This window comes from Felis catus, chromosome D1 (assembly GCF_018350175.1).
Source record: "Felis catus isolate Fca126 chromosome D1, F.catus_Fca126_mat1.0, whole genome shotgun sequence".
Classification (NCBI taxonomy): domain Eukaryota; kingdom Metazoa; phylum Chordata; class Mammalia; order Carnivora; family Felidae; genus Felis; species Felis catus.
In genome coordinates, this window is record NC_058377.1 from 95,349,973 (window position 1) to 95,377,695 (window position 27,723).

General features: G+C 37.6%; 1 long non-coding RNA gene across 3 annotated transcripts in view; it reads right to left on the reverse strand.

Annotated features, from left to right (window-relative positions):
* Positions 1 to 27,723, reverse strand: part of LOC109492102 — a 1,189,585-nt gene that overhangs the window by 841,358 nt on the left and 320,504 nt on the right. For 2 of the 3 annotated variants that reach the window (XR_006586544.1, XR_006586545.1), the window contains exon 5: positions 874 to 1,009. This is a non-coding gene — a long non-coding RNA (uncharacterized LOC109492102). Of the gene's footprint in view, positions 1 to 873; positions 1,010 to 20,926; positions 22,012 to 27,723 lie in introns of those variants that run through there. The other variant, XR_006586543.1, reaches the window with a different exon arrangement.

Here is a 27,723-nt window from a genome sequence, read left to right on the forward strand (position 1 = left end):
AGAGAGAATCCCAAGCAGACTCTGTGCTGTTCGTGCAGAGCCCGATGTGGGGCTTGAACCCACAAACCGCGAGATCATGACCTGAGCTGAAATCAAGAGTCAGACGTTCAAATGACTGAGCCACCCAGGCACCCAGAGCACTGGGTGTTTTATGTAAGTGATGAATCACAGGAATCTACTCCCAAAGCCAATAGCACACCATATACCCTGTATGTTAGCGAACTTGACAATAAATTATATTAAAAAATAAAAAATAAATAAATTTTAAAAATTAAAATAAAGAAAAATAAAAAGAACATGAGGCCACTGCACACATATGAACTCCAACCTCCTTAGGGATAGGAACTGGCTTCCTCTTTGAGTTCATCTATGACACTCAACACAACATTCACAAAATTTATATGAATGAAGCCCTGTTTGTAGTAAAAGAATAGATTAAATAATAATACTCTAGTATAGCATCTTAAATGAGATATTCTTTCCAATGCTAATTTTGTCTCAAGTCCTCTATTTAATCAATCAGAAAATAACATTACATTAGATAATGTACACAAGTTAGCCAGATGGAAACGTTTATCTGTGGGGTTGGAGGAGAAATTAATTTTCACAAAGCTTCTCTGGTCACTTATAAATGTTAACTTTGGTGGTCCCAATGACTCTTTATGTTAATGATGATTTCAAATATACCTTCAAAACCCATAACTACGTGGAGTATTTTAAAGGAATGATTTGGTAAAACCTTATATCTTAAAGTCTTCTAAAATAATCAGACTTTACTTATTTGACTGAGTTACATTTAACATTAGTAAAAGGGGGTTTGTTTCATTTTTTAAGAAAATTAGTCAGAGGCCATAAAAGAATTTTAAATGCTACCTTAACTCTCTTTACTCTTTGTACTTCCTTTTCATGAGCACTGACTGGAAAAAAAATGCTCAGATTCTGTTGCAGATCGATATGTCTTGTAACATATCACTTCATGGAACCTGGAACCATAGTGCAAGCATGTCTTCTGGAACAGAAGAAAAAAAAAAGCACCAATAAACATTTGTGATAGTGGAAACTTTCCTGAACAATTTGTGCCATGAGCTTATCAGAAAATAAAAATCATTACCAATCAATATAAATAGTATATTATACATAATATATAATTTATATATATACACATATGTAATCTGTGTGTGTCTGATTTCTGTATACTCCCCTACCCTGCTGTCTAATATGATCTGCATTTTTATTACATAGTTCATATTATAAAACTCAATATGAAATTATGTAAGCAAAGCCTATAAGCTACTGTATATTTTCCTGAATAAATGCTTTAAAAACTAAATCCTGAGAAAAAGGGTAATCACCTTTTAAAAAGTGAGAACTAAATTTCAACAGAGTCTTCCCAGGTTAATAAAGAGGTGTTGGTAAGTACCATTATTTTGTCTAGTCCGTGGGAAGGAAGCTGGGTGGAAACAGCAAGTCATTTACAAAAAACCACCACCACCACAACAAAATGCCACCATGTTATGAAGTGTAGTGCACAAGAAATTATACAATTGTTCCACTCCATTTCTGACCCACAGAACAGTGAATACAGAAGACAAAAAGTTAGGAATGCTCTTGTGATTCAAGTGTTAAGACAACAATACTTTTGGCAAAGTCTCTTCACTATAGGACAGTTAGAAATGGCAAAAGAAAAGTCAAAGTGTACATTAATCCTGGGAACCGCAGAGCTGAGTCATAGATAAGCCCAATAACTAGATACCTACACTGTAGCAAAAGAGAGAATTGCAGTTCAATATTTAGGGCAGAAAGTGTATATATTAAGTGTTTGTAAAATGAAAGATTAGTGTGAAAGGTGCCAAATTGTACTGAAGGTTTATACTTCCATGAATACTCCTGTAAATTGTGTATAAATGTTTCATACATTAGAGATTAGTTCATTGTTATGCTTCTTAAAGATAATTCATTTTCATACAAAAAGCATCGTTTTTGAGCTAAAATGAACTAGAAAATTACCTAACCTAACACTCTCATTTTACAAATGAAAAAAAAAAAAACCCACAGATTTCCTGAATATTTAAATGTCTTCTCCAAGGTCACTCTGTTGGAGAAAGAGTTAGAACCAGTGCTTGCTCCTTACATTTAGGTAGCATACTATTTAGGATTGAATGGTTTTGAGTATAAGCTTAAATTCCAATCATTAGATATGTGATTCTGAGTTAGCTTTGTTTCCCCATATGAGGGTGATAATTATATTTACCTCATATGATTATAGTAATCTTCATTAAAAGTAATATGTATGTTCCACAAGACATTTAAAATGTTTGATATATAATAAATGTCCAATAAGTATTACCATATTGGTAATTATTATTGTTATAAAATCTAAAACTCCATCAAACCTAAATGGGATATCTACCATTCAGATCAGCATTTCTCAACCCAGTTTCATATAAGAATATCCTAGGAACTTCCTTAGAAACACAGGTGTTACCCCATATATAATTTATGAGAAATTCTAGGTAAGCTCTCAGGGATTATACTTTTTAATAAATTCTCTCAAAGAATTTTGATGTAGTATAGTTAGTATTGGCTCACAGATCACCATTTGGGAACCAATGGTAAGATTACAAAGATATGACCCATGAGCATATTTCTTTCCAAAGAGATATCCAAATGGATATCCAAATGGAAAGCCTAGTGGTCTAGAAAGAAATAAGAATAAAAATAGCCCCATAAACCAAAAATAAATAGTAAATATCAGAGCTATCATTAAAACAGTATAGGGAAATATCCAGAAATTCTGAATGTTCAATTTCATGTCTACAAACATCACCATGATTTTTGACTCTGTAGTTAGCCTCCTAAATCCTGTCAACATCAAGGAGACATTCATTCCAGGGTGTTGGGACCCAAGGACTTCACAATGACCATTATTTGGTTCTTATCTTCATCAAAGAAGACACTCTTCCCAGGCATCAAGAAGACATTCTAAAGCAGAATATAGGGATCCTGGCTTCCACAGTTCTCAGGCAGCAAAAATCCCTAAATTTGGCAATTAACAGTTTAAAAAACACAGAAGCAATACAAACAACATTTGTAAGTTCTAGTTGAAATAGAACACCTGTTCATGAAAAACTGAATCTGGAAGACATATTGATAAGAGACACATAGATCTCTGTTATTAACCTAAAGATGAATAATAATAGAACTCTGGACAAGGATGAAGCTCAAAAGTGGAGAAGGCATGGCTGGAGGAGCAGGAACAGAATATACCAGAAATGTTGCCTCACCACCTACAGTAACCTGATTAGGAGGTGTTGGCAGTCAACCATGGGTTTGTATAAAAGGTACATTAGAGTTATTAACTTTTAGCAAAGTTTACATATCCCATTCTAAGAATGAGACCATGCTTCCCAATATATTTTGGTGTTTCTTACTAAAATCTCCATTAAAAGAACTACAGCAGGTATTGTCAGGCCACGTACCTGAACTAGGTAAGTCCAAGAGCTATTCCCAGTCACTAGACTGATTTGATAAATGGGCTGGTGAAGAAAGAAGCACCCTGGTGCCCAAACAGGACTCTTCCTAACTTCATAAACAGGTCCTGGAGGGGGCCAAGATGGCGGAACAGCATGGAAGGTTTTTTTGTTTCTCTCATCTCTGAAATACAGCCAGATCAACACTAAGCCATCCTGCACACCTAGAAAACTGCTATGAGAATTAACACAACAATATGCTCAACTTGAACCAAAGAACTCAGCAGGTATGTGGTGCAGAGGGATGAACTGGGGGAGAAAGCCATGGAGGGCAGCGACCTGCTTTTGCTTGCAGACAGAGGACAGGGTATGGAAAACATTCCCCTCCCCCAATACCCAAATGCAGCTGAAAAGAATGAGTATTCAAGGGAGTGAACAAAATAATGGAGAAAAGAGAAAGGAGAGGGCTTCAATTCCATTAAGACTCTATAAACAGGGGGAGTGCAGAGTCTGAAACTCCGCAGCTTGATACCTGGTGGTGTTTTGGTGGGAAGGGCAATCCCAAGGAGCAGAGAGCAAGGTCCTTGGGCTCCAGAGACCACAGGGAGAAAGGCAGTTCCTCTGCTGGAAGGACATTTGGTAGAGGCTGTGCAGCCTCCCCACAAGCAAAGTTCCCAGCGAACTCCAGAGAACAACCACATTCACTGGTGCTAGAACAAGACATTAAGGGAGAAGCCTGGGGCCAGATGTGTGTGATTTGCCATAATCCCTGTAACGCTAGTGCTACACGATCACATGAACTTTTTCTGGGGCAGGCTGGCACCCAGCCACCGTCTCTGGGTATCAGCAGCAGTGCATCTCCTAAACATTCCTGAGGGCAGGCCATCAACCAGCCATTGCTCAGTGACACCCTCCCCCAGAAGGTCTGAGGTGGCCAAACCCGCAGTACCTCAGAAGTGAGGGGTTGGGAAACAGCCTCATCTGAGATAAAACTCAGGAGGGAGGTGCCACCCAGCAACCTGAGATTGTAAAAGCAGGGAGTGGACAGAAGCTGGAGATAAAGGAGTGCACGGCTGCTGATCAGGGAGAGCAGAGTTCTGATACTAGAGACGGGGTAGATGCATGATGCCATTTTCATCCTTCCCGCACAGGCCCATACACACCTACAGACACCACAACAATCCACCCCAGTAAGCTAAGCAGCACCCTCTAGTGGAGAACAGAGCTGTTACACTAAGCCCCACCCAACTGGGCCAACCTCACTCATCAGGAACACCACAAGTCTCTCCACCTGCTTAGTTTACAGACTGAAAAATGCTTCATAGTTTGATTTCTAGGGGAAACCAATCTGTTTCAATCATACTTCAGCCTGTTTGCTGCTCCATCTAGTGAATTTTTTTCCTTTCTTTTCTTATTCTTGAATACAGAAAGAGAAATAATTTATTTTTATTTTCCATTTCTATTAAAAACTTTTTTCTTTGTTTTTTGCTACTAAATTTTTTATTTTTGTAAATTTTTCAAATTAAAATTTTTTACTTCCATAATTTCATTATTCTATTTAATTGTATTCATTTTTTCAAATTCTCCATTTTCCTTTATTTTTTCTTTTCTTATCTTTCCCTTTTTTCTCTAATCTGTCAAGCTCCTTTTAACAACCAGACCAGAACACACCTAGGATCTAGCATCTTTTATTTAATTTTTTGTTGTTTTTAATTTTTTAATTTTAATTTTTTTTACCTCATCAATTACTTTTCTTCCTTCAAAATGACAAAACGAACATGGGGCACCTGAGTGGCTCAGTCAGTTGAGCGATCGACTTCAGCTCAGGTCATGATCTCACGGTTTGTGGGTTACAGCCCCGTGTCAGGCTCTTTGCGAATAGCCCAGAGCCTGGAGCCTGATTCTGATTCTGTGTGTCCCTCTCTCTTCTCCACCCCCCCCCCCACCACCACTCATGCTCTGTCTCTCTCTGTCTTAGAAATAAACATTAAAAAAATTGTTTAAAAAAATGACAAAACGAAGAAATTCACCCTAAAAGAAAGAGTACGAAGAAATAACAGCCAGGGACTTAATCAACACAGATACAAGCAAAATGTACAAAACAGAATTTAGAATCACGATAATAAGAATACTAGCTGGGGCCAAAAAGAGATTAGAATCCCTTTCTGTGGAGATAAAAGAAGTAAAAGCTAGTCGGGATGAAATAAAAAATGCTATAACTGAGCTGCAATCTCGAATGATTGCCACAGCGGCATGGATGGATGAAGCAGGGCAGTGAATCAGTGGCATAGAGGACAAACTTATGGAGAACAATGAAGCAGAAAAAAAAAAAGAGGGGACTGAGGCAAAAGAATACAATTTAAGAATTAGAGAAATCAGTGACTCATTAAAAAGGAACATCAGAATCATAGGGGTCCCAGAAGATGAAAAGAGAGAAAAAGGGGTAGAAGGGTTATGTGAGCAAATCATAGCACAAAACTTCCCCAACCTGGGGAAAGAGACAGACATCAAAATCCAGGAAGCACAGAGAACTCCCATCAGATTCAACAAAAACTGACTATCAACAAGGCATATCATAGTCAAAGTCGCAAATATTCAGGCAAGGAAAGAATCATGAAAGCAGCAAGGGGAAAAAAAGTCCTTAACCTACAAGGGGTTAGCCACAGAAACTCGGCAGGCCAGAAAGAAGTGGCAGGATATATATATATATATATATATATATATATATATATATATATATATAATGTGTTGAATTGGAAAAATATGCAGCCAAGAATTCTTTATCCAGCAAGGCTGTCATTCAAAATATAAGAAGAGATTAAAAGTTTCCCAGAGGGGGCGCCTGGGTGGCGCAGTCGGTTAAGCGTCCGACTTCAGCCAGGTCACGATCTCACGGTCCGTGAGTTCGAGCCCCGCGTCGGGCTCTGGGCTGATGGCTCGGAGCCTGGAGCCTGTTTCCGATTCTGTGTCTCCCTCTCTCTCTGCCCCTCCCCCGTTCATGCTCTGTCTCTCTCTGTCCCAAAAATAAATAATAAAACGTTGAAAAAAAAATTAAAAAAAAAAAAAAAAGTTTCCCAGACAAACCAATTTAAAGGAGTTTGTGACCACTAAACCAGCCCTGAAAAAAAATTTTAAGGGGGACTGAGGGGAAAAAAAAACAGAAAAAAAAAGCAACAAAGGCTAGAAAGGACCAGAGAACACCACCAGAAACCCCAACTCTACACGCAACATAATAGCAATAAATGCGTATCTCTCAGTACTCACCCTAAACATCAATGGACTAAATGCTCTAATCAAAAGCCACAGGGTAACAGAATGCATAAGAAAACAAGATCCATCTATACGCTGTTTATAAGAGACTCACGTTAGACCTAAAGACACCTTCAGATTGAAAGTAGGGGATGGAGAACCATCTATCATGATAATGGTCACCAAAAGAAACCCAAGTAGCCATACTTACATCAGACAATCTAGACTTTAAAAGAAAGACTGTAATAAGAGATGAAGAAGGGTATTATATCATAATTAAGGGGTCTATCCATCAAGAAGATATAACAATTGTAAACATTGATGCTGCAAATGTGGAAGCAGCCAAATATATACATCAATTAATGACAAACATAAAGAAACTAATTGATAATAATACCATAATAGTAGGGGACTTCAACACCCCACTTATAACACTGGACAGATCATCTAAACAGAAAATCAACAAGGAAAGAATGGTTTTGAATGACACAATGACTGAATGAACTTAACAGATATATTCAGAACATTTCATCCTAAAGCAGCAGAATACACATTCTTCTCCAGTGCACATGGAACATTCTCCAAAATAGATCATATACTGGGACACAAATGAGCCCTCAACGAGTACAAAAAGATCAAGATCATACCATGCATATTTTCAGACCACAACGCTATGAAATTTGAAATCAACCCCCCAAAAAATATGGAAATATAACACATACTTGGAGACTAAAGACCATCCTACTAAGGAATGAATGGGCCAACCAAGAAGTTAAAGAGGAAATTAAAAAGTTCATAGAAGCCCATGAAAATGATAACACCACAGCCCAAAACCTCTGGGACGCAGGAAAGGCGGCAATAAGACGAAAGTATATAGCAATCCAGGCCTTCCTAAAGAAGGAAGAAAGGTGCCATATACACAATCTAACCTTACACCTGGGAAAAGAACTGGAAAAAGAACAGCAAATAAAACACAAAAACAGCAGAAGATAGGAAATAATAAAGATTAGAACAGAAATCAATGCTATAAAAACCAAAAACACAGAAGAGATCAATGAAACCAGAAGCTGGTTCTTTAAAAGAATAAACAAAACTGATAAACCACTAGCCAGTTTGATCAAAAAGAAAAAGGAAACACCCCAAATAAATAAAATCATGAATGAAAGAGAAGAGATCACAACTAACACCACAGAAATGCAAACAATAATAATATAATATTATGAGCAATTATATGCCAACAAATTGGGCATTTGGAAGAAATGGATAAATTTCTTCCCTGTTGTAGAAACAACAGGAACAGAAACTTTGAACAGACTCATAACCAATAAAGAAATTAAATCAGTAATCAAAAGTCTCCCACCAAACAAGAGTCCAGGGCTGGATGGGTTTCCAGGGGAATTCTACCAAACAATTAAAGAAAAGTTAACACTTAACTCTTTTGAAGCTGTTCCAAAAATGTAGAAATGGAAGGAAAACTTCCAAACTCTTTTATGAAGCCAGCATTACCTTGATTCCAAAACCAGACAAAGACCCCACTAAAAAAGAGAACTATAGACCAATTTCCCTGATGAACATGGAAGCAAAAATCCTCAACAAGATACTAGCCAACCGGATCCAACAATACATTAAAAAAATTATGCACCACGACCAAGTGGGATTTATACCTGGGATGCATGGCTGGTTCAATATCTACAAAACAGTCAGTGTGATACATCACATCAAGAAAAGAAAAGACAAGAACTACATGATCCTCTCAATAGATTCAGAGAAAGCATTTGACAAAATACACACATCCTTTCTTGTTAAAAGGATATCCTTCAAGAAAGTAGGGATAGAAGGATCATACCTCGAGATCATAAAAGCCATATATGAACAACCCAACGCTAATATCATCCTCAATGGGGAAAAACTGAGAGCTTTCCCCCTAAGGTTAGGAACAAGACAGGGATGTCCACTCTCGCCACTGTTATTCAACATATTGAATAATATTGGAAGTCTTAGCCTCAGTAATCAGACAACACAAAGAAATAAAAGGCATCCAAATTGGCCAGGAGGAGGTCAAACTTTCACTCTTCACAGATGACATGATACTCTATATGGAAAACCCAAAAGATTCTACCAAAAAACTGCTAGAACTGATCCATGAATTCAGCAAAACGGCAGCATATAAAACCAATGCACAGAATTCGGCTGCATTCCTATACACCAACAATGAAGCAACAGAAAGAGAAATCAAGGAATCAATTCCATTTACAATTGCACCAAAACTCATAAATTACCCAGGAATAAATTTAACCAAAGAGGTGAAAAATCTATACACTGAAAACTATAGAAAACTTATGAAAAAAATTGAAGAAGACACACAAAAAATGGAAAAAGATTCCATGCTCCTGGATAGGAAGAAGAAATATTGTTAAAATGTCAATACTACCCAAAGCAATCTACATATTCAATGCAATCCCTATCAAAATAACACCAGCATTCTTCACAGAGCTAGAACAAACAATCCTAAAATTAGTATGGAACCAGAAAAGACCCTGAATAGCCAAAGCGATCTTGAAAAAGAAAACCGAAGCTGGAGGCATCACAATTCCAGACTTCAAGCTGTATCACAAATGTAATCATCAAGACAGTGTGATCCTGGCACAAAAACAGACACTCAGATCAATGGAACAGAATAGAGAATCCAGAAATGGGCCCAGAAACATATGGTCAACTAATCTTTGACAAAGCAGGAAAAGACTATCCACTGGAATAAAGACAGTCTCTTCAGCAAATGGTTCTCGAAAACTGGACAGCAACATACAGAAGAATGAACTTGGACCACTTTCTTACACCATACACAAAAATAAACTCAAAATGGATAAAAGACCTAAATGTAAGACAGGAAGCCATCAAAATCTTGGAGGAGAAAGTAGGCAAAAACTCTTTGATCTTGGCTGCAGCAACTTTTCTCAACATATCTCCAGAAGCAAGGGAACCCAAAGCAAAACTAAACTATTGGGTTCTCATCAAAATAAAAAGCTTCTGCACAGCGAAGGAAACAATCAGCAAAACTAAAAGGCAATCAACGGAATGGGAGAAGACATTTGCAAATGACATATCAGATAAAGGGTTAGTATCCAAAATCTATAAAGAACTTATCAAACTCAACTCCCAAAAAATAAATAATCTAGTGAAGAAATGGGCAAAAGACATGCATTGACACTTCTCCAAAGAAGACATCCAGACGGCCAACCGAAACATTAAAAAATGCTCCATATCACTCATCATCAGGGAAATACAAATAACAAATCAAAACCACAATGAGATACCACCTCACATATTGCAGAATGGCTAACATTAACAACTCAGGCAACAACAGATGTTGGCAAGGATGCGGAGAAAGAGGACCTCTTTGGCACTGCTGGTGGGAATGCAAACTGGTGCAGCCACTCTGGAAAACAATGTGGAGGTTCCTCAAAAAAGTAAAATTGAATTGCACTACTAGGTATTTATCCGAGGGATACAGGTATGCTGTTTCAAAAGGACACATGCACCCCAATGTTTGTAGCAGCACCATCAACAGTAGCCAAAGTATGGAAAGAGCCCAAATGTCCATCGATGGATGAGCAGATAAAGAAGATGTGGTATATATATACAATGGAGTATTACTCAGCAATCAAAAAGAATGAAATCTTACCATTTGCAACTACGTGGATGGAACTAGAGGGTATTATGCTAAGTGAAATTAGTCAAAGAAAGACAAATATATGACTTCACTCATATGAGGTTTAAGATACAAAACAGATGAACATTAGGGAAGAGAAGCAAAAATAATATAAAAACACAGAGGGGGACAAAACCTAAGAGACTCTTAAATACAGAGAACAAACAGAGGGTCGCTGGAGGGTTGTGGGTAAATGGCTACATGGGTAAGGGGCTTAAGGAATCTCCTGAAATCATTGCTGCACCATGTGCTAACTAACTTGAATGTAAATTATAAAAAATAAATTATAGAAAGCAAACAAACAAACAAACAAACAGGTCCTCACATGACACCTTCTCCTAATCTCTTTTAGGCCCATGCCATAAAAACTTGATCACAGGAAAAGAAATTTTTAAACAGAAGGTTAGATCTTGTGGTAAGATTATTCTGCACATGTCTCAAAATATTTGGAGGCGGGATATGTGAAGTAGGAAACTCTATTGCTAGAGTATACATACGTCCAGGTATGAGGGTAAGTTTTGAATTAGGCAAGAAAATATGGAGAATATAAGGACCAGATTAAGAAACACCAAGGTGGAGTGAAACAAAGTTGACTAAATTTATACCTTTCTCCACGTTATAATGAGTGAGGAACTGGAAGAAAAGAAAGGGAAGAACAAGAAAGACATACAGAGCAATAAGGCCTTGGAAATGTTTACTAAGAAGCATGACTGGAAAACATGCTTTTCAATATATTATGGAGGAAGACAGATCTATTTGTGCACATCACTTCCTGTACCCAGGATTATACTAGCTGAAGCAACTACTAGGCAAGCAGATGATGTACAGATACAGGAAAGTCTGAAGGGACAATGAAAAGGCACTTGAGCATATGACAAGAAACCTAGACTCTAATTCTCACATAACTTGCTGAGCGACCTTTGTGAAACTACAGTTTTCAACACCTACTAAATTAGATAGTTGAAATAGATCATCTTTGGGATCTATAACAAATGAATGCACATTAAAACTTTAATGAAAGGTTAGTAACCCAAAAGTGTATAGTAGCTATTAAGTTAATATAAATAAAGAATGTTAGCCAATAGAGAGTTATAGAGACAATGTCAGATTAAAGGCAGCTACTACTGAATGCCCCCCAATTCTGGCAGATGGGAATATGCATCCTATATTGTGAAGCTGTCTGATATTTTTGAAAGAAATGTAAATGCAGATAACTGAATATACCTACATACACTAAATATACCAAATTTGTAGTTAAAAACCTTCCCCCACACACACACACAAAAGAAAACAGGCACATAAACCTTCAGTGGAGGGAATTCTAGCATACATTTAAGGAAAAAACAACATCAATTACACACAAACTTTTCTAGACTATTGGAGAGAATCGAACACTTCTAGCAGTAACCTTATAATTAAACCTGACCAAAATATTTTAAGAAAACTAAAGATCAATATCCCTCTTGAACAGAGATGTGAAAATTCTAAACAAAATTTTAACAAATTGAATATAGCAACATATAAAAATGAATATATATTATAACCAACAGAAATTTATCCCAAAAATACAAGCTTGATTTAACATTTTGAATTCAATCATTGTAATTTACAATCAAAACAATAAAACCAGGTGATGCTCTCAATACATACAGAAAAATCATTTGACAAAATCTAATATCCATTCTTGGAAAAATCTCAGTACACTCAAAATTGAACTTCCTCAATCTGCTAAAGGGTATCTATTAAAATCTACAATTAATCTCACACTTAACGTGAAAGATCGACATATTCCTACTAATATTAGGAAAAAGATAAGAATGCAGTTCTCACCATTTATGTTCACTGGAGGTACTAGCTACTCCATTAACACAGAAAAATAAATAAAAGATATCCATTTTGTAAAACAAGAAGTAAAACTGTCTATACTACCAAACAGCATGATCATCTACATAGAAAATCCACTGGAATGTATTTTAAAAAAAAAAAAAACTATTTAGAATTAGTAGTTACATTCAGCAAGGTTACAGGATATAGGGCCAATATACATAAATATAAAGTATGTCTTTATAATAGACATGATGATCAGAAATTATAATTGAGGGGTGCCTGGGTGGCTCAGTCCATCGAGAGTCCAACTTTGGCTCAGATCATGATCTCATGGTTCATGGGTTTGAACCTGGCATCGGGCTCTGTGCTGACAGCTCAGAGCCTGAAGCTTGCTTCAGATTGTGTCTCCCTCTCTCTCTGCCTCTTTCCTGCTCACATTCTATGTCTCTCATAGAAATGAATAACACTAAAATGAATAAACACTAAAATAAAAATGTTTATTCATAAAAATGAATAAACACTAAAAATTTTTAAAGAAAAAAATAAATTGAAACTGAAAAAGCAACAATATTCATAACAAAATTAAAAAGTGAAATATTAGTAATAAATCTGAAAAGTATATGTAAGACCTACAGCAAAACAGTGCTCAAATATTTTTTTAAATTTTTTTAATGTTTATTTATTTTTGAGAGAGACAGACAGGCAGAGTATGAGCAGGAGAGGGGCAGAGAGAGAGGGAGACACAGAATCGGAATTAGGCTCCAGGCTCTGAGCTGTCAGTACAGAGCCCGACACAGGGCTCGAACTCATGAGCCTTTGAGTTGTGACAACATGACCTGAGCTGAAGCTGGCCACTTAACTGACTGAGCCACCCAGGCATCCCAACAGTGCTCAAATTTTAAAAGATCTAAATAAATGGAAAAAATATAACATGTTCATACACTAGAAACTCTGTATTTTTAAGATGTTGGTTCTCTCCAAATTGATCTTATGGGTGTAATACAATCCCAATCAAGTTCCTGGTATTTCTGGTAGGATTTGACAAGCTGATTCTAAAAGTCACACAGAAATGCTAAGGACTAAGAATAATCAAAACAATTTTGTAAAAGAAACCAAGTTACAGGATTTGTGCTACCTGATATTAAAACTTATTATAAAGTCATGCTTACCCAGACAATATGGTACTGGTATACAGATATAGACAAAAATATCTTTGGAACAAGACAGAGTTTTGGAGTAAAACCACACATACAGAGACAATAGATTTTTTTTTAATGACTAGATTATTCAGTGAGAGATGAATGATAGATTATCAATGATAGATTATTCAGTGAGAGAAGGACAGTCTTTCAACAAATAGTGCTAGAATAACCACACATCAAAATACAAAAAAAGTGAACTTCTATACATATCTCACACCATAAAGTTCAACTCAAAATGGATTTTTTTTTAAGCTAAAAAGCTTCTAGAATAAAGTATGGGAGAAATTCTTTAAGTTAGGCAAAGACTTATTAGATAAAACATATAAGAACAATCTATTAAATTCTTGTTAAATTGGATTTCATCAAAATGAAAAACTTCTGCTCTTTGAAAGATGTTGTTAAGAAAATGAAAAGATAAGACACAAACTAGGATAAAGTATTTGCAAATAATTTTCCTGATGGACTTGTGTTCAGAATATATAAATAGCATTCAAAACCCAATCATGAGAAAACAACCCAATTTTTTAAATGGGCAAAAGAAGATAACATAGAATACAAATAAGAACATGATCACACACTCAAAATCATTAGACATTAGGAGAATGCAAATTAAAACCTAGATGAAATAAAACTGCACAACTCTTATGATGATTCAATTGTGGAAATGTAGAGAAATGGTCTAAAACTGACTCTAGAAGAAATTAAACACATGCATTTAATGACTATGTTACAGACATAAAATCAGTACCTACATAAATTGACACCCACATACACAGAAATACTTGGCCTATATGCATTTCAAGGTTAATGCTGTCAAAATTCAAGGAACAGATAACTCTGATCTATAAAAACTTTTCCAGAAAGTAGGAGAAAAAAGGAAATGCCACCCATTTTATAAGCTTGGTATATAAAATATGGATATCAAACTCTGATGTCATAATGAATTAAACAACACAGGTGAGGGGAATAAAAACTCACTTATAATCCTAAACACTCTTAGCAAACCAAATCAGCAATGCATTTTTAAAAATCATGTCCAAGCTGAATTTAACCAAGGAATTGAAGAATGCTAAGCAACAGAAAATCTAACATAATTCAGGACATTGCAAACATAAAGGATGAATAGCCATGTAATAGTCTTAATAGATGCAGCAAGGGCATTTGAAAAAAAATCAACACTCATTCGTGTTTAAACCATAAAAAACATTCAAAACAAATTTTAAAACTCTTCTCAAGTTAGGAATAGAAGGTAATGTCCTCTCTCTAGTAAAGGACACAGAAAATGTCATAATGGTAAGATTTTTTAAAAAAAATTTTTTAACATCAGTAAGAAACAAGGATGCCCACTATCACTGCTTCTATTAATCACTGTATTTGAGGTCCTTGCCAGTACAGTATCAAAAGAAATGTGTCTTACTTCAGTTACTGACACATTTTTCTGCTCAGCTTTATAAAAAAACTCTTTTTAAACTGTCTATATTCTCTTTTTCCAATTTTTCTTCTCAAATTTTTTCTATGTGGAAATAAACAAAAAACATCCAAATAAGAACAAGCACAGGCTATTGATTCAGAACTTGCTATAACAAAGGATTCAGCCACTATCACCTGTCTTCAGTAGAAATTCAAATGGCAGGCAGAAGATTGGGAAAGCTTTATGGAAAAAAGGGAAGGCTTCAGGTGTGCCGTGTATGGAGGCTGTTGGCATGAGGAAGCCATAGGCAGGCTAACTAGAAGCAGGATGTCCCATATGACCAGCTAGAGGTGCATATTTGGCTTTCTCTAATTGGCCCTGAGTTTGAAACAAGGATAAAAGTTAGGGAAGCTGTCAGTTATTAATAAAGTCATGGCCACTTGTGGCTGACTATTACAAGGGTTATTTTTTAATTTCCTGAACTGTTTGCTATCTGAACAAATCGCTATCTGACTTTCTACAATTCTGACTTACAGACAGTAGGTTGACTTCCTGGGTTGGTTAGTATAGACCATGGGTTGGTTTCCTGAACTGTTTGTTGCCAACTATGGGTCAGAATTCTATTTTTATATATAGTCTGTCCATTGTCCATTTATATGTTCAGTCTCTCACCTAGAACTCATTCCAAAATCACATCTTTATTGCCATCAATCTCCTGAAACGGCTCTTGTCAAGGTTACCAATGATTAATTTTGCTAAAGCCAAAGGTCAGTTTTTACCCTCATTTCATCTAATCTATCAAAAACATTTGAAAATGAATCTCTCCCTATTCCTGGAAACATTTTCTTTACATGGCTTCCAGGATGTCACACTTTGATTTTCCTGCCTTACTATTTTGTTCATGTCTGTATCCCCAGTTCCTTGAACGATTTAGGCTTATAGAAGGTGATCAATACATATTTGTTTGATTTGTTTTAATTTGTTGACAATCTTAAAGAGTCCTCCAGCTAGTCCCCAACTCACTGTTTAGAAATGAGTAATATAAATCCTAAAGAGGTGCAATCTCTTGCCTTAATTCACACAATAGGTTAATAAAAGAAACAATTATAAGCCAGATTACTATGTTCAGTTCAATGCTCTTTCCAAATATAAAGGGCCACCTCTGATGCTTTGATTTCAACTTAATCTCATCCTAGGGTCTGAGGAGATATATCTTATTAAAGTGGTACCTTATAAAAACTATATGAATAACAAGGCAAATAATATTTTGTTTTAAGAAAAAAATACGTTATCGACAGCAAAGATAACATCTGGGTTTCTGAGTCTAAGCATTTTATTTATTAGTATTTCCCGTTTGGGAAAATGTACGTCTTAGTTCATCACATTCATTTAAACTCATCTCTTTAAATAAAGGAACTCTTTGAAAGAAGAGATGTCTTACTTATGCATGTATTCTTGGCACAGAAACCTGTACCTGGCATATAGCAGGAGCTCAATAAATGTCTGATGAATAACTGAATGATGAATTAATAGATGAATGATCTCTCTTAGACTGAAAGCTATTGTGAAGATTAAATTCCCTAATGAGAATTTAAAGTTTAACTGTGGTAACCAACTGTTTCTGAATTTAGGAAGTCAGAATTTGTTAACTGGATATATTCTCTTACTCTGTACCCTTAGGCAACTCTTCACAAATCCCTGTTCTGCTCCTGGTCTTTGCTTTTACATTTAAAATAGTGGTCTGAATGTGCTTCTCAGGCACCATAATTCTATTCAAGCAGTATTTTTCAAGTCCTTGCAAATCCTTTAGTGAAAGAGGACACATTCACCAAGAATTATTATTTTATAATGGCATAGATGAGAAGAGGTCTTCAAATCAGTTTGCAAAAACAGTCATTTCAGCGGCTTCCTATCTCTGCCCCAGTTTTCTAAATCAGCCAATAATAATTATTCCCTATAAATCAGACCTCCCTGAAGTTTTCTTCCTTTTTACAGTTGCAGCAAGCTGGCTGCTTTTCCCTCATTACATTTTATGTCTTTGTTTTGTTTGCACAGTCTCCTTTCTTCCCTACCATTGTAATTCTCACTGTGTCAGAAGATGCTAAATTTATGAGTGGAAAAATGTTGGTTTCTAGCAGCTCTTAATAAAAAATGTATCCTAATTACAAAAAAAAATAAAAATAAAAACACTCCACTCTTTGCAAGGACTGATCTACTTGCAAATTTTGACAAACAACCTGTGAAGTGGCAAATTACCCTGAAGGGAACTCTATTTCCCGTTTCCTGACCATTCAGAGATGTACATGCACCAACACTCAATAAGAAGACTCTCCTAAACATGGGAGAGAAGTTATTCTATACATATGGTTAACATCCAATAGGGAAAAAAAAATAAGTAGTATGATAGGAAAAGCAAGGCCAAGTCTAGCTTCTCAAATACTAATGATCTCTCTAGACCTAAGCCCTAAGATGCGGCCCTGTAACCTCACAAAGACAGACTCAGGGATCAAAGAAAGAAAACTAGTGATTGATTGCCCTAATGCATTATTTAAGCAGAGTAAATGGTTATATAAACAGTTTTCTAAGAGCTTAAATATCAATTAAACATTGTAAAACCTGATTTCTGGTCGATTAATCCTCCCTCTTTTGCACAATTGCCCTATATTAGACATATTATATTATTGTGTTTATCACTCTGGAGATACATATATCTGCTGAGAGCACTTCAAAAGGTCCAAATACTCATCATTTGTGATCACAAAGACTGGCATAAAAATAGTATGTTACTACAGATGCATATTTGTTGAGTATATGACTTTAAAGGGATCTTGCCTACGGTCATTCTTTAAATACAACCAAGGTAAAAACAAAACTGCTTTTACATACTATTTCACAATTCAATCCAGTAACTAGAATCACACCAATATGTTGCCTATGTGTCCTTCCTCATTTAAGCTTCTTCTGATGGCTCTAACCAACTGGCAAATCAGAACATGCTAAGATATGTAATATGTTATTGTTTAAACTGATTAAAAAGGAAATTATATTTTGGGTTCCAAAGCCTCCAACATCTAATTATGGTATTGGGATGCTTATTTAACAAAACTAAACAGACTATTTTAAACTGTTTTTATGGAGCTTCCACAAAATCTGAGATTAAAGTGACAGTATATTAATATCAAACAATTGTTTGAGGTGATAGAAAGAAAATTATAGACTCACTAGCAACAATCCCATTAATAAATGAACAAAGATATGAAACTGATCAGCAGTAGCTGAATTATTGAGTCCCAGGCCCATCTGCTCCAGTTTTATGAGTCAAAAATCAAAATTGCATGAACTGGTGAGTACTCAATCTTCACAAACATCAGAGTCAAATTAAGGAAATTACCCAGCACACCAAATGCAGCTCAGCACATCATCAAACCATTAAAACAGCAACCTTATACCAAAAAAGAACCACACACACCAGGATCTTTGTACAAATGGAATAATAATAGCCAGATGGAACACAAATTCTGATGGTAGGCAGCATGATCCCTGGCACAGTGAATATATGTCATGTGGAAAACCAATAGGGGGTCATCATAGAATAATCAAAATGAGTCTCAGGAAATTCATCCTGAACAAAGAGAAGAAGAAAGGCCTTGGATTGTAAGAAGTCAAAATGACCAGATGATATGGGTATAATAGAAACAGCAGGAATACTGAAGTGAGAGAGAGCCAGACATCAACAATAAATTTGCCATCTATTAGTTGTGGCATTAAATTGTTAGCTCTTTTGTTTCTTCTAGAAAATGAGGGTCACAGCATCCACATCACAGAGTTGCCAGGATTAAAAATCATATCTTAATCTCAGACAAGTCAAAATGTATTCTCTTGGAGACCCAACCTGTATCACGTTGTTGGTTGTTTGAGAAAACAAGGTGAGAACTCATGAACAGCGTCTGTCACACCACGGGTGTTTATCATTAGTACTATCATCACTACAAACCATTAAATTCCCGTCTTCTAAGTTATGCAATGTTCTGTATTTCAAAGTGGCTGCCTGAGGGGCGCCTGGGTGGCTCGGTCGGTTAAGCGTCCAACTTCGGCTCAGGTCATGATTTCATGGTCCGTGAGTTCGAGCCCGGCGTCAGGCTCTGTGCTGACCGCTCAGAGCCTGGAGCCTGTTTCAGATTCTGTGTCTCCCTCTCTCTCTGCCCTTCCCCTGTTCATGCTCTGTGTCTTTCTGTCTTAAAAATAAATAAACATTAAAAAGAAATTTTTTTTAAAAGTGGCTGCCTGAGACAGAGACAATGCTATGTGTTCAAATCACTGTTCTTCCTGAACATACAGGGGCAAGTTTCTGAACCTCATACACGTGTAGGCTGACATCATGGGACTGGATTCTGGTCAATTAGATTCCTTGAAATCACTTTTGGAAACGGTTTTATATCTTTCAGCTGCTGAAAGCAGGATTTCATCCTGCTATGTTAAATTCTCCTCCCTCCTTTGGTAATATTTTTTGTAGATTCTATAACTTTCTGATTATTTTTAATTATTAAAACATAGTCCAATCCAGATTAAAATGTCAGCATTCAAAACTTTCCCCAACCCCTTTCCCAGCACAAACTACTGTGGCTCTGGCTTCCCAGAGTGGGGAAAGATCATGGGGATGGCTGCACCTCCCACCCACCCCCGCCCCACCTAGGTTGTCTAGGTAAAGACACATATTGGAGTCAAGGAGGAAGGGTGGAGATGTGGGGTCTTCTTCAATTACTGTCCACCTGTAATTTCTGAGTATGAGTCCCTTGCCCCATTCTGGTTCTTTTGGATTTTGTCTGATGTTTTTAACCTCCTTTAATGTGTTGGTCTTCTCATCAGTGCACAATTTTCTTCACTATAGTATTCATCTTCTCTCTGGCTCTCTCTCGTGTTCAATGGAGCAACTGTTGTTCTCATAAACCTTGCCAGTTGGACAACTCTCCTCTCTTCTTTAGATTACATGTCTCCTGGCGGGGTCCAGCAGCAGTCCTCAGCTGCTGTTTCTTCTCCAACATGTGAACTCCCCACAGGAACTGTTAGATCTAAATCCTCTGAGGGCAAAAATGAATGGAATGTGGTACAGATAGCCCCAAATTCTTCTCAAATAGACTTCACCATAGTCATTTCAAGCCTGTGGATCTTTGCTACACCAATGGTCTTCCACTTCCAGATCCCCACAGCAAAATCAGGTATCAGTCAGTATGTTTATTAACACCCATGCCCACGTTCCCAAAATTTCACCCTATGTGTTTTGGAGTCAGCACCGGAGTGGGCCAGCTGAACTTCTACCTCAGCAAGTATTTCACCAAGGAATCAGATGCCTTTCTTTTTAAGCACTCCTGATTCTTATGGGTGATTCTCTTGGAGCGGCTTCACTTGGCTCCCCTGAACTTCCAGAGGGTAGAGAAAAAAAACCTTCCCTCTAAAAAATATGACTATCACCATGAGGTTAACCACTTGATGGTTGTAGCCCTCACTCCAGTCCCCTTCTCATTTAGATGCATGAGACAGTGTGGGAAAATTGACCGTTTCTTCCAATTCTCAAAAACCCTACAGGGAAGTATAGGCAGTGATAGGCAGTTGCTGATGGCTGTCCATGGAAAAGGGGGCACTTGAAGCCTTTTGATTCCAGCTTTGGCCTTAGTCTGATTCTGGCACAAAAGCAAAAAAACTTCACAGAGGTGAAGGGGTGACTTGGTATAGATACATCTTAGAGGCTTAGGGTTTCTGGTCAGACTCCCGTTTGCACAGGGTGCTTGGCCAGGATGCTAGGAGAGATGGGAGCTGCAGCTCACCCTGGGAGGCAGTCGACAGCTTCAGGACAAAGGATATAAGTCAAAAGTGTAAAAGGTTTATATTTATACATTCACTTACCACCTTTTCTCCTTTGAATCCACTAAGAAGAAAATAAAATATTTTTTGACTTAGATATTCAGAGACTATACTTCTCAGCAATTTGAAGGTACATGACACTGAATTTTACTTAGTGTTATAGCATTTCATGTTACCTCTAACATGAGGATATATTTACCTTCTTCTGGCAGGAAATTAAGCTCTGCTAGTTGCCCACTCTGATTCTTGGGAGTTCTATTCATTATGTGCTCAGCAATGGGAATGGAACTGGTTTTGATGTATTAATGTTGTAATGAACCTCTGCCTATTCCTGGACAAGCCAGGGCACACTCTGTCATTCTTTGATTACTGCTGAGATCCCCCATCTGCCAAGTCCTTTGAGGAGATCTTCTTGTCCACGTTCTATATATCATTTGAGGGGAGGGTGGTGCCAGGGGCCTTCTGCACCATAGTTCAGAGGGGAGGCAACAGAACACATAAACCAAACCTGGTATGGACAAAATAAAGAGGGTAATACTGAAAACATGTAGAGCCTGGGTGATTTTCTCATTCATCTTTGGCTGATGGAAGAAGGTCTGCTGCTAAGTGAAGGATGGGCCCACGGTAATGAAGCTGTCTGCAGCACTGAGAGCTGCTTGGCCATGGCACATAGTTCAAAATTACTGCAACTGCTTTGGGTGTCAGGACCCATCAATTGTCCCCGACTCACCTGCTGGGCTCAGAGCCATGGACCATGGGGCTAAAACATCATCATTCTCCCAGATGAGACCCACACTTAACTGTTTATCCCCAGTATCCCTTCCCCCTCCCACCAAACATTTCCATTGATCAAGTCCTGTTACTTCTCTGGGTACAGAGTCATGGAACATAGAGTGGCATCATCATTCTTCCTCACAGTTCACATCCACCAAGGAGTTATTTCCTTCTCTTTCACATGGCTTACTGTCCGACAGCCTAGATATTTGACTTCTGTGTGGCCTGCATACAAAGTGAGAGGTATAGAAAGTCCAGGAAGCTTTGTTCTGAGCTAAGAAGTTCTTGCCATCATTTCTGCCATTTGGTCAAAAGGTCCCTCCTGTACATCCATATCCATAGAGTTCTCTCCAACTAAGCCATAGACCATACATTGAAAGAACACCTTGTCTTTGAATTGGAGGCCACCTTAGAGCTCATCCAAATCCAACCACCTGGACTTATCAGGGATCTGGTGTGATGATAATCATACTGTTCTCAGCTTAAATTCTTCCAGTGAAGTGAGGTAGAGACAATCCCAAAACTGTGACTTTGTTGATAAAAACTGCCAATCACTGTTAATTTTCTCAAAATAGTGAGCCAGCATCTGCTTCCTTTTAACTTTAACCCATTAGGCCATGAAACATAAACTGAATTATCCTTTAATAAAGTGGACCCTCAACAAGGCAGAGGTTAAGGGCACCAACCCCTTAGGCAGTAGGAAATCCATGTATAATTTTTGACTCCCCCAAAACTGAACTACTAATAGCCTACTGGGCTATTACCAATAACAAACAGTCTGATTCATACATTTTGTATGTTACATGTATTAAATACTTTATTCATACAATAAAGTAAACTGGAGAAAGGAAACTGTTGTTAAGGACATCATAAGGAAGAGAAAATACCTTTAGAGTACTGTATTTATCTCCAAAAATATCCACATTTAAGTGGACCTGCACAACTCAAAGCTGTGTTGTTCAAGGGTCAACTGTATAACAAACATTCAAAGGTTAGAGAATACAGCCATCATCTACCTTGTGAAGACATCTCTCCTGTGGTCTAGTCCCAAGCCCCTTTCAATACTCATAAAAATGTAGTTTCCACAAACATTTTCTTCCAAATTCTCCAGCATTATCCTTTTTAAATATTATGTGTGGAACTGTACCCAATATTTCAGCCATGGTCTCATCACTGAGACATACAGTGGGACCCCATCTTCATGCATCTCTCCCTTGTATTTCTACAAATAATATCCAAAAATCACATTAAATACACAAATAGTAAAACCTACATAATTTGGCTCAGAATAAGCTTATTAACTAAACCTGTGGCAAAATCTTTAACAAATACATTATTTTAAGCTATGCCTTCTCCTAATCTGTAATGCAGTAATTTTTTCTTAAACCAAACTATAGTATTTTATATTTACTGCCAATTAAATTTTATTTGATTTATCATTTCAACTTATTCCTCTATCTTTGTATTCTGTCTCTCCAGTGTATTGACTTTCCCTTCTGGCTTCCTATCACTCCAAAATGTAATCAATGAGTTATATCCTCATTCCAGTCATTGATAGAAACCCAGAAAGTACAGGTCTGAGCCTAGAAATACCTCACAGAGAAATAATTCAAAGCTGACACTAATAAATTAGACAATATATTCTTTAAGTATATATTTAATTACTTGTGAACCCAGATAATTCCACACATTTAGCCATCTTCAATTCAATCCATTAAATACTTGCTTAGAATTATGTCTACTATGTGCCAGGAAATACAAACATAATAGAATTTGTTCTCTGCTCTTAAAAGGTGCACAGTCTAACAGGGAAATAATCATACAGGCAATACAGCAGTTCCCTATGATGGGTACTACCACGCAAGTGGACTTGGAGCCCAAGAGGAGCTCAAGAAGGAGTAATGGACTATACCTGAGGTTGCTGAGAAAAAAGAATTTTTTCCTTCCCCCTCCCTTTTTTTCTGACTTAAATATCAAGGGTATGAAAAAGTAGAGAGTGTAATTTTACATTGTCCTGACAGCAAGGGTGGTGAAGAGAAGATTGATTCTATTTAGGTCTACACGAGTACAGGTCCATGTATACAACATCTTCCCCTCTAGGTTCTTGGTTCCCCATCCTCCAGCTCTGCGGCTGGTGTCAGAGGTCCTAAAGAGGGAGTTGCCGACAGTAGATGAAGCATACAGGACACAGACAGGCATTATTCATGCTGGACAGACATTATTCAGGCTATCAGTGGTCAATGGTACTGTTGAAGGGAGGTCATAAGGGCCAATGTGAATGTCAAGTATCAACACAATTATCATGTGGCAGGTGAGGTAGGATGCTCACTAGCTCTGGTCTCCTCGTCCCAGGCCTCTACTCTTTAGTATCTAGTCTCTATGAGGGGAGGTTTTATTTTTAAACAACAAAGTATTCTTCCAAACTTTCTTTCCAGCCAACAGTCCTTTCTGTTTCCCTGAAGACTTAGACTTTTCAAATCCAAATCCAACAACAATTTTTTCTGCTGCTTTTTTGATGTGTCATCACTTATCTAAAGTGATGCTGCAGACAGCCTAGCTGACTCAAGGAGGGCCAATGTTAGAAAGGAAAAAAGGAAATGTTGGTTAAGTATTCCAGAAGTATTATCCTGCCTCAGATGAGTAGGCAATCATCAACAGATGAGGAAAGAAACAGCTTATAAACAGACAGTACACCATGTGCAAAAGGCACAAGAAAGCACAGCTTATGGGCAAGTTTTCCAATATCTTACTAAAATGTGGGTATTTTCCATCTAGTACATTCCCCTAGTCAAATCATTCATTAACAAGCCTGAACAAAGGAAATCAGATTAGTCCAGCCAGATTTCATTATTTCAAACTCACTGTTTTCAATAATTTCATCTTCCTTTCCAGAGCACTCACAATTCATCCCTAAATATTTTGTTCCTGAATTTGACCAGAGATTAATGTCACCTTCACTGATGTGTTCTTTTCAGAATTCATCCCTTCCCCTTTTTGAAAAACTGGTGATTACCCATTTCAATCATCCAGCACTTTTTTCATTCCTGGAAATTCTACAAAAAATAACAATAAAATGAAATTTGTAACACATTCCTTGGGCACTTACTATGTTGCAGTCACTGTACTAAGTGTTTGCAGACATTAAATTCCAGGTTGGTAACCATGCTTTTCTGCCCTTTCCAACTTGAAGATCATTTCCTTGGTTGTAGAAGACAGAAGCAAAATAGACATCGAATCACCTTCCTTTCGCCAGTCAGCCATATACCAACTGCCCAAGCAGTGAGCCCATGCCTTCCTTGTTCTTTTCCCTTTAAATATGGATAAATAAAACCCTCTGTTTTCTGTAACAAACATTTCACTAAGTTGCACTGATTCTTCATGATTTCATCAATATTATCCTTGCAAGTTTGTTCCACTCTTTGGTATCCATCTTTAAAATGCATCACTACTCCTCTCTTCCACAAATATACTCTTTCCCAAAGTTTGAAGCTAAATATCCATTACTAGAAGGAAATGGTTCAATTAATTATGGTGCATCCATAACATAAAATCATTTACAACCATTAAAAAGAGGTAGCTCTCTGTTGTGACATGGAGAAATATCTATGATATTTTGTTGGATGAGGAAAACAAGTCAGAAAACAATACATGTTCAGAGGCGCCTGGGTGGCTCAGTCAGTTGAGCGTCCGACTTCGGCTCAGGTCATGATCTCACAGTCTGTGAGTTTGAGCCCCGCGTCAGGCTCTGTAATGACAGCTTGGAGCCTGGAGCCTGCTTTGGCTTCTGTGTCTGCCTCTTTCTCTGTCCCTCCCTTGCTCATGCACTGTCTCTCTCTCTCTGTCAAAAATAAATAAACATTAAAAAAATAATAAAAAAAAGAAAACAATACATGTTCAGTCCTGTTTGAATCTTTTTAATGATATACAAGCATCCTCTACTTTTCAACAGTTCACATTATGCCACTTGGCTTTTAAAAAAGACCCGCATTAGTATCTGTTTTCACTAACTGAAAGAAATCTGAAGAGGATTTTCACTTCTCCCCCCGAAAAAAGGTAGATAGTGAAAATAGCATTCAGTGTCTGGTTTTGCAGCCAACCACTCTAGAGGCAGCACACACTCCAAGCATCGAGAACGGCACTTCTAAGCTCCTTCTCAGGTAACTACACTCAGCATCTCAGTATTAGCCACCACAGTTTTGAACTGTGTTTGTGAAGTATCTGTGCTTTATCTCTATTTATTTTGTGCATCCATTAGCAAGATGAATCCTAAGGTAACAAAAAAAATCCTGCAAGAGGTTATTTTGGGGGAACACTCAAAATTTTTTTGCATGTAAATTAATGGTAATTGCTTCTTTGCTTTACACTATTTTGGCTTGCAAAAGTTTTATAGGAACGCTCTACTTTTGGACAGCAGGAAAAACCTGTTACTACGGATAATATTTTACAAAAATTACACTATTCAATTTAAAATTTCCTCCTTAAAACATTGATCTCTTGTAGCCTTGTACCCTCAATACTAGGCCATTCATAAAATTCCTCCTGCCAGTAAAGGAGGAGGTCAGTACTTCATATCTTTGGTAAAATAATAGGATGGAAAGCCAGACTTGATGAACTACTCGCTAGATAGTGTTTCATGAAGGGAAGGTCCAGACAAGATAAGGGAAAATTCCAACAATGCCAGACTAAGGAAGTATGAGAAGAAAAGATCCAGAGGTCAACTGAACTGATAGAAGTAAGAGCTCAGACAAGTGGGTTTCAGTTTTCATCCTAAAGCTTTCGCCTAGAGAAGAAAAGATGACTTCTAAAAGTCAAAGAGAAACACCAAGTTTAGGGATTTCTTACCATGCTGCCCATTTTGTATTCTGTGAGGAGACCACTGTACACGAGACCCTGTGCCACTCTAGTGGGGTCAGCATAGTCAAGAGGGCAGAATAATATAATGGGAGAGAGGGAAGGGGAGGGGAGAAAAATATAGAAAGAGGGGCAAGAAGGGTGGGAGGAAGATTTAGTTTCAACTCCTGAGTCTCCCCTAGTTCTCATGATGCAGGGACACTCTGAACAGAGGTTGGTCTCATGAGCCTGCCATGGGGTCTAATGTAATGAAAGGTAACTCTACAGCAAAGACTGGGCCCAAGGTCTAGACAGAGGCTGTGGCAGAGACTTGGAAGTGTGAATGACATGTTCACAGCCAGGGAGACACCAGCTGGACAAAGAAATTGCTTGGCCTGAAAAGACTAGATCATGAGTGACAAAAGCTATCAACTTTAGAAACCAAGAAGACAGGTGACATTCATTCAAATACCAGAAAAATATTTGAAAAACTTTATCCATTCCCTCCTGTGAGGTCAAGTAAGCTACTTTCCTCCTCTTGTCCCACTTTAGTGAGGATGTATGGGAGAGGGTGAGAGCAGACACCCTCTCACCCAGCCATACTTGGATAGGGTGACCAACCATCCTGGTTCACCTGGGATTGTCCTTGTTTTAGCACTGGAAGTCCAACTATTTTCCTGGACCCGATTCCAATGTGTGTGGGTGGTGGGGGCTCATGCACAAACAACAAGCAGTGGGTGTCCTACAACTCAACTAATTCTGACATTAACTTACCCAAAGATAGCATCGGACTCGACAGGTGAAGGATTCAGTCTTACAAGACTTCCCCCAACACCAATAGATACCAGTTGCAAGCCCAAGTTGTTACCTGTGCTTCAGACCAACTGGTTATAAATTGGAGATTCCAACAATATCCTCCAACTCGGGATGCCATTCACAACTTCTAGGCTGTTGCCTTTACTTAAGACCTACTGACTACAAATCAGAAGTTCCCAAGACCTTTCCTCAGGTTCAATTACTTTGCTAGAGCAGCTCACAGAACTTAGAGAAACATTTTTCTTATTATTGATTTGTTATAAAAAGATACAACTCAGGAAGAACTATATGGAAGAGATTTGTAAGGCAAGACATAGGGAAAAGGTATAGAGCTTCCACGGCTTCTCCAGACATGCCACTTTTCCAGCATTTCCCTGTGTTCACCAACCAGGAAGCTCTCTGAGCCCTATCCTTTGGGTTTTTATGGAAGCTTCATTAGAGAGTCACAAATGATTTAAATCTTTGGCCACCAACAACTAATTCAACATCCAGTCCCTCTCCCCTCACTAGAGGTATTGAAAATGCCAAAACTAAGGGGCGCCTGGGTGGCGCAGTCGGTTAAGCGTCCGACTTCAG